Source organism: Trachypithecus francoisi, unplaced genomic scaffold, assembly GCF_009764315.1.
Source record: "Trachypithecus francoisi isolate TF-2019V2 unplaced genomic scaffold, Tfra_2.0 Lachesis_group6, whole genome shotgun sequence".
Taxonomy (NCBI): domain Eukaryota; kingdom Metazoa; phylum Chordata; class Mammalia; order Primates; family Cercopithecidae; genus Trachypithecus; species Trachypithecus francoisi.
In genome coordinates, this window is record NW_022681471.1 from 94213675 (window position 1) to 94226480 (window position 12806).

Below are 12806 nucleotides of genomic sequence, written 5' to 3' on the forward strand. Positions count from 1 at the left end.
CTGGAGATATTGAGATCAAAAAGTCATATCCTGCTTTTCATAGGTGCACAGGCTGAGAGAGTGAGAGATGACTATACTAAGTGCGCTAATGACATATAGAGGTAATCTACAAAGAGATAATCTGGTGTTCTTGGTTTGAAAGCAACCATTTTAACACAAGGCAATATGACTTTTAATAATAACACAAGCATTTGTATAGCACTTCCACAGAGAGTATCTCACTTGGTTCTCAAAAGATTCTATATCTTTATGGAATAAGTTAATTATTACAAAAGTTTCACAGAAAAGAAAACTGAGGTCATTTTCTGACCTCAAAGTCTATGTTTTCTTTGTTGTTCCAAAAACTGTCTTTTTCTTTTTTCTAAAGCATGTGGACTAAGAAAAGGACCACCAAACCATCTTGTGTAGGTATCTGTCAATTGTCATTAGCAAACTATGATCCCAGAATGCGAGGAGCTTGTTGACATAAAGTATACAGGGTCTGACCCAACAGACCTTTACAACCTACTCTAATATGAATTTCTGAAGAAAATAAATATATTCAAAAATTGTATGTGAAACAAAGCCAGGCTTGCGAATTTAAAACTCTGTCAGAGACCGGGTATGGTGCTGCAGTCTCAGCTACCTGGGAGGCTGAGATGGGAGGATAGCTTGAGCCCAAGAGTTCAAGGCCAGGCTGGGCAAAATAGCAAGTCTCAAAAAAAACAAAGCAAAACAACCACAAAAAAAAAAAATACCCTCTATCATCATTGCTACCCTTGATTAATAGCATATAATGGAGCAGACATTGTGTTTAGCTTTTTCCTGCTTTCTCTCATTTAATCTTCCCCAAAGTCCTTGAGGTTAATATTACCCACACTTTACAGATGGTATGAATAAGTGCTTATGATTCATAATCACTCTGGCTTTTTAAAAATATCCCAGAGTTCTTCATTATCTTCAAAATGATCACCAACACTAATACTGCCATCATCAACATAAAGTGTAGATAAAGTATCTGTGCATCCATACATGCTCTGGAAATAATTTAAAGAGGCAAGTTCTATCCTTGTAAGATCTGACATTATAAACCCTGCTATGGTTTTAAATAACTAAATTCTTAACAACGTGTTCTCTTCAATCATTAAATTCTTAACAATGTGTTCTCTTCTATCTGTGGTCTGCCCTAGCAGTGTGCTTTTATTCCCCATAATCCTAATATATCAAATTATTTCCCCTTTCGCATTGGGACAGTCTCCTTCTCTTTCCCTTAGTAGGTTTCACAACTCCGTTTGCAATTCATAACTCTTTAGGTAACCATTGTTGGAAGAAGCCACAAGGAACCACAGCACTAACAAAATCGCTGGTTTGAGAAGGAACGTGGAAGGCATGTAGTCCAACTCTCTCACTTTATAGAGGTTTTTGATCCTCTGTCTCCTGACTTCCCAACTGATGTTCACCCTACTGGCCAATATTGTTTGTGATTTTTCTTGCATGACACTTTTCCATGGACCACCTGAAACTATTCTTTACTGTTGTTGAAACCAACACATTGTGAATTTCTCTGACTCTTTGTCCACTATTACTTGCCAGTTCATAGTTGTCTTCATTGCAAAGAGCATGAACTCTGGGGCTAGATTGCCAGAGTTTACAGGTTCCTGCTCTGCTGTTTATTAACCACGTGAGTTTGAGCAAGTTATTTAGCCTCTGTGTGCCTCAGATTCCACATCTGTAAGGCAAGGAAAAGGACAATATGTATATACTGTACTTCATGGTGCCATTTTGAGGACTAAATGAGTTAACACATGATGAGAAATAGAGAAATAGAGCCATGCCTGCAACCTGGTAAGCACTCATGAGTATTAGTTGCCATTGTCATTATGGAGTCATAGTTTGAACAAGTTGTAACTTGTCAAATACAACTTTGCCTAAGGTGAATGTTATTCTGACTGTCCCCCCTCCCCCACCACCACCTTTTTTTCCAGCAAAAATTATGCATTTTTGACATTTCTTGTTATACTACTCTACAACAAAAATTTTCATTTTCTAAGGTTATAGCACTAAATTCACAGAAAAAAAATAGAGCTGGCTGTTATTTTATAGCTTAATTTTTAGCTTGTGTGTTCTTCCTTCAAATTCTGGGCTGGTGCAGTGGCTCACACCTGTAATCCCAACACTTTGGGAGGCCAAGGTGGGTGGATCACTTGAGGTCAGGAGTTCAAGACCGGCCTGGCTAACATAATGAAACCCCGTCTCTACTAAAAATACAAAAATCAGCCAGGCATGGTGGTGTGTGCCTGTGATATCAACTACTCAGGAGGCTGAGGCAGGAGAATCACTTGAGCCTGGGAGGCGGAGGTTGCAGTGAGCCAAGATCGCAGCACTGCACTCCAGCCTGGGTGACAGAGCAAGACTCTGTCTCAAAAAACAACAAAAATCAAAACAAATTACATTCAGAGTAGTGGCAGAAAACACCTATGAGATTATTTTATGTGCCCACCTACATGTCTGAATCAGGCTTAGATTAGAACAACTAAAGCAACGAAATATGCGAGTTTCTGAACATTTTTCTCAGGAAGTTATTTTACTCTTAAGTAAATGTATGACCTTCTCTTCCTCTCATTACCCAATTATTCTCGAAAACACTGTGCTCCACCACACGGCCCCCCAACCTCAGCCTTAACGATTCCTCTTTAACGTGTGAGTTAGCCCATTCTGAAGTATGTTCTGGTAGTAGTCTGATGGAAGAACCACAAGAAGGTAAATCCTCTGGTCAATTTTAAATTAAGAACACCAGAGAGTCAGGGACTGTGTGTTCCACCCCAAGAAGGGGAGGATTTAAATATATAGTACAAGTTAATACATTTAAATCATTGATTGCTTACATTAGTTTCTATTTTTCCAAAATAGTACAACTATTGATTCGTATAATTTCTACATTTTCTAAAAACAGCACAATTACTAATTAGCACAGTTTAATATATCTTAATCATTTGTCTCTTACACTAATTCCCATTTTTCCAAAACAGCAGTCATTCATCCAGAGCCAGAAATTTTGTAGCAAGTCTTAAATTTGAATAAAGGGTAGAATATCAAATTAAAGGGGGAAAAATTGCAATTTTATATTACCTAAAACAGTGCTGCCTAATAGAAATATAATATGAACTATATATACATATCATTTAAAATTTCCTTTTAGCCACATTTTAAAAAATAGAGAGACACAGATGAAATTACTGTTAGCATATTTTACTTAATACACTATGTCCCAAAAGTGATCATTTCAACATGTAATCAATAGGAAAAATTATTAATGAGACCCTTTACATTCTTGTTTATACCAAGTCTTTCAAGACTGGTGTGTATTTTATGCTTACGGGGCATATCAATTGGAACTATAGCTTCTTTTTGAGATTTCATGGGCATACTGAAATCACTGGGAACAAAAGGCCAATGGGGTGAGCAAGTCTAAGAACAAGAGCAAAGAGGATGGGACTGCAGACTGAATGAACCAGCTTAGCACTTAGCAAGCAACAGTTACTTGGACATTTCAGAGACTTTATTGCCAACATGGCTCTGCCCAGCAATCCCCTCAGAGTCAGGAAATCTGAATGCACCTCTGGCTCCACCAGTAAGCAAATGCATGATTCCAAGTGAACCACTTTTACGCTTTCTGTTTCTCAGTTTCTTAGGCTAGATTGTGAATATCTCTTCTGGTACTATGAATATTCTTTCTACATACACACACACATGTGTGCACGTGTACACACACACACAAGCACATGCTTCCTTCCTCTAATATTTCTCTGTTCTCAAGGTAAAGGTACTTTAGAAAAATCTGTTCCTGTTTTATTTTCACCACTAAGAAATCGTATATTTTACTTCTTGGGTTTCTCTGTTTTGCCTTTTCTTCTTTTCAAGGGTTGTGCCTGGGTGATGTTTTATATATGTGATTAAAAACGGGAGTATTCTAGTAATCTCATTAAAATGCTAGTTTGACCAATATCGGAACACAGTTAACTCTATTATTTTGCATACAGTGGCATTGCTGATAATGCATCATTCATTTTGAGAATTTAAAATATTAAATATGGCACATTTTATGGAAATGGGTCTCATTTTTCCTTTTCTTTTCCTCCTAGCTCACTCTTCCTCCCTCTTCCCTTCTAACAAAGGCTCCAAGCAGCAGATGGATGGGAAGGGATTGGGGGTTGCTCAGTGGTGGGTGGGTCAGCTTTACCCTTTGCTTTTGTGCATTGAAGCCCTGGATATATGCCAGGGGTATTCGACTAAAAAAGAAAGAGAGATACAAGCATTTAGGCAGAGTGCTCATCCATAATTAAGTTGCTTAGTTGCAGGGCCATCAAAGGAAAACTTCAAATACCCTGATAGCAAAAGCCACCTGTGTGAAAAGCAGAGAAGCAGGATCACGCAGGGGAAATGCAGAGCCATGGCAGATACTAGGAAACAGTGGGCAGAGAGGACATTTTGAAAGACAAAGGCAAGGCCCCAGGCTGTGAGTCAGAGGAAACTAGCAAGAGTTTGTTGAATCTAGACTCGGAATCTATTGCTGGGGCCTATTTTCATAAGCGAGAGCCTTCAGCCTTTCTTTGTGCAGTGTGTTGCCTTAAACAGGACTGTCTGCTTTTAAGATAAGAAGTCAATGACATCCCTCATAGAATCTTTACTTTGTATCAAGGATGGTGCTAGACAGGATAGATAGACTAATTTAATCTTCTCAACCATTTTTTAAAGATTTATTTATTTATTTGTAGACAGTCTCACTCTGTTACCCAGGTTGGAATGCAACGGTGCAATCATAGCTCACTGCAGCCTCAAACTCCTGGGCTCAAGAGGTCCTCCTTCCTCAACCTCCCAAGTAGCTGGGACTACAGGTCCACACCACCATGCCCAGCTATTTTTTAAATTTTGTAGAGACAAACTCTTGCTATGTTGCCCAGCCTGATCTTGAACTCCTGGCCTCAAGTGATCCTCCCGCCTCAACCTCCCAAAGTGCTGGGATTATACACCTGAACCACTGTGCTGAGCCTAACAACTTTTAGTTAACCACGTCTTACAGACAAGGAAACCAAAGCCTAGAGAAGTCGTATGATTTTCCCCAAGTCTCACAGCCAGTAAAGGATGGGGGTAAACTTCGACCACAAATCTCTATGCCTACTAAGCTTAAGATTCTTTGTTGTTTTTATCCACCCTCCCTCCTCACACCTACCTGGGTTTGACCTTTATACAAGACACCTTCCCATTGGGTGACTACATCAAAGTACCTGGTCAGGATCAAAGGTAAATTTGTTCCAAAAACCACATGCCACCTAAGTCTTTTATAAAACCAGTGTGTATTTCTAAAATGTCTTTAGGAGCATATGAGCTTCCAGGTACTCTGGGGACTCCAGCAAAACACCAGGGCCCCAATAAACTTAAAACTTCCCAAGGAAATTTTAAGTCAGAATTCCCTTGACCTTGAATCCAAATAATTTGAGTGAAAGTTGGCTGGGCTTAAGAATTGTATAACAAAGACTTGCCTGGGTCGTTTTATTTTGCTCCCCGCCATGATATGAAACAGAGGTAATGGACTGGGCCATCTATATAATCTTCCCAAAACCCAAGGCCACACAGATGGCAGAATAGGAGGGGCCCCTAAAGATAATGGCCTTGCTTTAGAAATGAAAGGCTCAAAGAGGTTAAAGTCACAAACCTAGTACACAGCAATGCAGGACTGGAGCCTCAATTGCTCAAGCCCAAGCTAATGGTTATTATTGGATGTCTGCCCCATTCTTCTTCCCATCCCCGACCCTCTGACTCCTGCACTCATAGCCAAGTTTAGACGAGGCTCAATTGCAGAATGAATTTCTTGAGCTGAAGAATGACAGGGCACCTACCCAAGAAAGCAGGCCAACACAGCTTCTGATATACATGGACTACACTTTTACCTCTTTCAAACAGGCAAGGGCTACAGACAACATGCACTTCCCCAGGAATACAACCTAAGTCACAGACACATCGTATACAATAGGGGCCTACTGTGTCATTCCAGGTAGGCAAAAGTTTTCAGAGTGTCAGTCTCCCAAATAATTATATCATCAGAGCAAAAAGCATTTTGAGCAACATGCACATTGACTGTCAAGACATTTGGTATGAAGCCTTTAGATGGTGCTAATGGTCTACTATAACACAAAATCTGCAAGTACTCCTTTAAACTTGAAATCAAAGAGCTGGATGAGACCTCAAGAGGCTAGCTATATTTCAAACATCCTGTGCCCAGTCAGGGAAACCCATTCACAGATTTGGAGGCATCTTGACAAAAATAAATTTCTGGGGCTTTGGTTGCCACAGCAAAGTTTTGGTGATGCTAAATGTACCAAGTTATCCTGGGCAGGTCTTGTGCAATCCATGCCATCAGTCAATACTTCAAACACGAATATACATCCTCTGGATTCAGATTTATCTTGTGTCTTTGTGTATTGACTGGAGCTTGTGGCAATCTTAGTTCATAATGTCTGATTGTGTTGCTGGATTGTGTGTTGGAACCATTCATTTTGTGGGACAGTTTTCTTCAGGAAAGCCTCATTCATTCAATTAATAAGAACTGATAAAACTCTAGCATCATTTTTTTTATTGCTCTGAAAAGAGGGTTGGGGAAGAGCACATCACACTGCAGCAACATTTCTACTACAGGTTTATGTCTTCTTTCTTTTCTTTTCCACACATTGTGAGTTCTTGAGACTCCATCAGTCTCAGAGTCCTCCCAAAACAGACAATGCTTTGCTATCCAATTTTTCTTTGCCAATGCAGCAGGTGACAGGCTGTGTCACAGTTGCATTGAGAAGCCCTGGACATTGATAAGGTTTTCTCTGCAGGAAGAAAAATAACTTCTTGTCCATTCACATGGATGGCTCTGTACATGTGGGAGCTGACATAGGTTTCCAAGTGAGATGTCACGCCTAATATAGATACATGGTGCTTATGGGAATGTGTGCTTGCATGTATATGTATCTCCACTCCAATTAGAAGAATGGCTCAAAGCAAGAAGGGGGCAAAAGTCAGGATGGAGGTGAAGTTCCCATCCAGGACACTGAACGAGAAAAAGGTTTGGGAGGATCATGGTACCATTATTATAATGTCTGGATTTCCATTATAGTGGAAAAAATACTTTTTCCAGAAAGATCATGTTGGGGTAGAATTAGATTCAAAGGGATAGAAATCTTCAGGAGATAGATTTCAATTCAATTCCAATGGTATTTTTCAGGTTTTAAAAATTAAAAAAAATCTGACTTACAGAAGAGTTGCAAAAAAGTACAAAGGACACCCATGTGCTATTCACCTAGATTCCTCAATTGTTAATATTTTGCCATGTTTTCTTCCAATCTCTCTCTCTCTCTCTCTATATATATATAATTACTATTTGACAGTAAACAGCATTATAATATCCCTTTGTTTTATATATATATGTTACTATTTGACAGTAAACAATGTTATTTACATATATAAATATATATAATGCACGCACACATTCCCACTATATATATAAAATACATATATATTATATATGTTACTATTTGACAGTAAACAGCATTATAATATTCCTTTATTCCTAGATATTTCATCATGCATTTCCTAAGAACAAGGACATTCTCTTACATAACCAGGATAAATGATACTAAAATTTCAGCAATTGTCTCATTGATGCACTTGTAACCGTATTTTTCCCTCTGATCCAGGATCCACTAGGATACATTACTGGTGATGTTAATAAATATGAACTGTTTAAGATTTAGATTTTCAAAACTGAAAAAGGCTATATCACAAATCAAATTTCAAGAATCAGCACAGCAAATATATCATATGGGAGACACCAGCTTGATGTGTGCGGCAGAGTAAATGACCTATTTAAATAAATAACCAAAAACTTTTTGGTTAGGACTTTTTGTGAGCTGTGTAGGAAATTTTGTCTGTTCCAAAGTTATGAAGATGTCCTCCTATGTCTTCTTCTGGAAGCTTATAGCTCCAGGCTTTACATTCAGGTTTATGATCCATTCTGAATAAATTTTTGTCAATGGTATAGAGGTAGAAGTTCTTTTTGTTAATTCTATCCAATTGCTCTGGTTCCATTTGTTTAAAACATTACAGTCCTGCTAATCTTCGGAAATCTTGCCTACATGAAGAAATTTGACCAAAGAGTTGCACCCTGATACAGAGCTGGGTGGAGAGGGCGCTGCGTTGAGAGGGTGTGGTCGTATGACGGGGAGACGGATTGTATTCTTTTCGCTTGAATGTCAGTCATTGGAAATTAGTCCTGGGGATCTGAGATGTGACTTGTAGTCTTCCTCCTGAATTTCAGAAAATCACAAGAGACTTGCTTGCTGTTTCAGAAAACTCCCATCAATGACCTGGTTAAACAGTAAATTACCACTCAGAGGAGGTTGTTCCTGCCCTAAAAGCTGCAACCGAGTCTAGCAATGCCCTAAGGCAATAAGTACATGGATCAGAATTTCAGGGTGGATTCAAACTGAAAACTAAAGGATGCTGTGAGAGCATTTTTCAGGGAAAGGGGACAAATTTAGTTGGAATGTGGAGTTTCCAAAGAAGAGACATTCAGGCTGAGACTTGAAGGATGAGCAAGAGAGAGCCAGGTGAAGAAGAGGGTTTGGATGGTGCCAAACACATGCAGGAGGTGGAGGAGCTGGCATCCAGCTGGCAGTCACACAGACTGGGAAGTGAGAAGTTGGGCAGGGGATGGAGGAGCATAAGCATGACATGGCAAAGCAGGCAGGGGCTGACTTGCCTTGCCAAGGAAATTTGGGGTGTGCTAGGGATTTCCTTTTGTTTTTTTTATTATACTTTAAGTTCTAGGGTACATGTGCACAACGTGCAGGTTTGTTACATATGTATACATGTGCCATGTTGGTGTGCTGCACACATTAACTCGTCATTTACATTAGGTATATCTCCTAATGCTATCCCTCTCCCCTACCCCCTCCCCCCTCCCCACAGTAGGACCTGGTGTGTGATGTTCCCCTTCCTGTGTCCAAGTGATCTCATTGTTCAATTCCCACCTATGAGTGAGAACATGCGGTATTTGGTTTTCTGTTCTTGCGATAGTTTGCTGAGAATGATGGTTTCCAGCTGCATCCATGTCCCTACAAAGGACGCAAACTCATCCTTTTTTATGGCTGCATAATATTCCATGGTGTATATGTGCCACATTTTCTTAATCCAGTCTGTCACAGATGGACATTTGGGTTGATTCCAAGTCTTTGCTATTGTGAATAGAGGTGCATTGTGAAGACTTTGAAAGATTTTAAGGGTCAAAGACTTTTCTGTCCAAAATGTTTTTGTGCATAGAAAAATGTTCTTATAAGTACTTGTATCTTACCATTTATTTTTTTCCACTTTTACTGAGGTACAATTGACAAATAAAATTTTATAAATGTAGGGTGTCCAACATGATGATTTGATATATGTATATATTGTGAAATAATTACCACAATCAAGTTAGTTAACACATCTATTACCTCACGTGATTACTTTTTTTTGTATGTGTGTGGTGAGAGCATTCAAGATCTATTCTCTTAGGAAATTTCACGTGTACAATGAAGTATTATTAACTGTAGTCACCATGCTGTATATAAGAGTCACAGAACTTACTCATCTTATAACTGAAAGTTTATATCCTTCGACCAACGTCTCCCTGCTTCCCCACCCCACAGGCTCTGGCAACCAGTATTCTACTCTCTGCTTCTAGGTGCTTGACTTTTTAAGATTTCACATATAAGGGAGATCATACAGTGCTTGTATTTAGGTGCCTGACTTATTTCACTTACCAACCATGTTGTCACAAATGTCAACATTTCCTTTTTAAGGCTGAACAATATTCCACTGTGTATATACACCACATTTCTTTTCTTTTCAACTTTTATTTTAGGTTCAGGGGGTACATGTGCAGGTTTGTTACATGGGTAAATTGCGTGTTGCAGGGGTTTATTGTACAGATAATTTTGTCACCCAAGTAATTCGCATAGTACCCAATAGGTAGTTTTTCAATCCTCACTCTCCTCCCACTCTCCACCCCCAAGTAGGCCCTGAAGTCTATTGTTTCATTCTTTATATCCATGTGTACTCAATGCTTAGCTCCCACTTATAAGTGTGAACATGCAGTATTCGGTTTTCTGTTCCTGCATTAATTGGTTTCCAGCTCTATCCAAGTTGCTGCAAAGGACATGATCTCATTCTTTTTTATGGCTGCATAATATTCCATGGTGTATATGTGCCACATTTTCTTAATCCAGTCTGTCACAGATGGACATTTGGGTTGATTCCAAGTCTTTGCTATTGTGAATAGAGGTGCATTGTGAAGACTTTGAAAGATTTTAAGGGTCAAAGACTTTTCTGTCCAAAATGTTTTTGTGCATAGAAAAATGTTCTTATAAGTACTTGTATCTTACCATTTATTTTTTTCCACTTTTACTGAGGTACAATTGACAAATAAAATTTTATAAATGTAGGGTGTCCAACATGATGATTTGATATATGTATATATTGTGAAATAATTACCACAATCAAGTAGTTAACACATCTATTACCTCACGTGATTACTTTTTTTTGTATGTGTGTGGTGAGAGCATTCAAGATCTATTCTCTTAGGAAATTTCACGTGTACAATGAAGTATTATTAACTGTAGTCACCATGCTGTATATAAGAGTCACAGAACTTACTCATCTTATAACTGAAAGTTTATATCCTTCGACCAACGTCTCCCTGCTTCCCCACCCCACAGGCTCTGGCAACCAGTATTCTACTCTCTGCTTCTAGGTGCTTGACTTTTTAAGATTTCACATATAAGGGAGATCATACAGTGCTTGTATTTAGGTGCCTGACTTATTTCACTTACCAACCATGTTGTCACAAATGTCAACATTTCCTTTTTAAGGCTGAACAATATTCCACTGTGTATATACACCACATTTCTTTTCTTTTCAACTTTTATTTTAGGTTCAGGGGGTACATGTGCAGGTTTGTTACATGGGTAAATTGCGTGTTGCAGGGGTTTATTGTACAGATAATTTTGTCACCCAAGTAATTCGCATAGTACCCAATAGGTAGTTTTTCAATCCTCACTCTCCTCCCACTCTCCACCCCCAAGTAGGCCCTGAAGTCTATTGTTTCATTCTTTATATCCATGTGTACTCAATGCTTAGCTCCCACTTATAAGTGTGAACATGCAGTATTCGGTTTTCTGTTCCTGCATTAATTGGTTTCCAGCTCTATCCAAGTTGCTGCAAAGGACATGATCTCATTCTTTTTTATGGCTGCATAGTATTTATTCTATGGTGTATATGTACCACATTTTAAAAATCTAGTCCTTGGTTGATGGACATCTAGGCTGATTCCATGTATTTGCTGTTGTTAATAGTGTTGTGATGAACATGCACATGCATGTGTCTTTATGATAGAACGATTTATATTCCATTGTGTATATACTCAGGAATGGGATTGCCATCTTGAATGCTAGTTCTATTTTAAGTTCTTTGAGAAATCTTCAGACTGTTTTCTACAGTGGCTGAACTAATTTGCATTCCACCAGTGGTGTATAAGCATTTCCTTTTCTCTGTAACCTCACCAGCATCTGTTATTTTTTGACTTTTTAATAGTCATTCTGACTGGCGTGAGATGATATTTCATTGTGGTCTCGATTTGCATTTCTCTAATGATTAGTGACGTTGAGCTTTTTTTCATGTTTGTTGGCCATGTGTATGTCTTTTGAGAAGTGTCTGTTCATGTCATTTGCCTGTTTTTTAATGGGATTGTTTGTTTTTTGCTTGTTGATCGATTTAAGTTCCTTAGAGATTCTGGATGTTCAACCTTTATAGGATGCATAGTTTAGAAATATTTTCTCCTATTCTGTAGGTTGCCCATTCACTGTATTGATAGTTTCTTTTGCTGTGCAGAGGATCTTTAGTTTAAATAGGTCCCATTTCTCAATTTTTGTTTTTGTTGCAATCACTTTTGGGGTCTCCATCACGAAATCTTTGCCCATTTCTATGTCCAGAATGATATTGTCTAGGTTGTCTTCCAGGGTTTTTGTAGTTTTGAATTTTACATTTTAGTCTATAATCCGTCTTGAGTTGATTTTTTTTTTTTTTTTTTTTTTTTTTTGAGATGGAGTCTCTCTCTATTGCCCAGGATGAAGCACAGTGGTGGGATCTCAGCTCACTGCAAGCTCCTCCTCCCAAGTTAGAGCGATTCTACTGCCTCAGCCTCCTGAGTAGCTGGGACCACAAGCATGTGCCACCACAACCGGCTAATTTTTGTATTTTTAGTAGAGACAGGGTTTCACCATGTTGGCCAGGCTGGTCTCTAACTCCCGACCTCAGGTGATCCACCTGCCTCGGCCTCCCAAAGTGATTTTTGTATATGGTGTAAGGAAGATGTTTAGTTTCAATCTTCTGCATATGTCTAGCCAGTTACCCCAGCACCATTTATTAAATAGGGAGTCGTTTTTTCATTGCTTGTTATTGTCAGTTTTGTCGAAGATCAGATGGTTATAGGTGTATGGCTTTATTTCTGGGTTCTCTAACCTGTTCCATTGATCTATGTGTCTGTTTTTGTACCAGAGTAATGCTGTTTTAGTTACTGTAGCCTTGTAGTATAGTTTAAAGTCAGGCAGTGTGATGCCTCCAGCTTTGTTGTTTTTGCTTGGGATGCTTTGGCTATTTGGGCTCTATTTTGGTTCCAAACTAATTTTAGAATAATTTTTTTTTTAAATTCTGTGAAAACTGTCATCAGTAGTTTGATAGGAGTAGCATTTAAT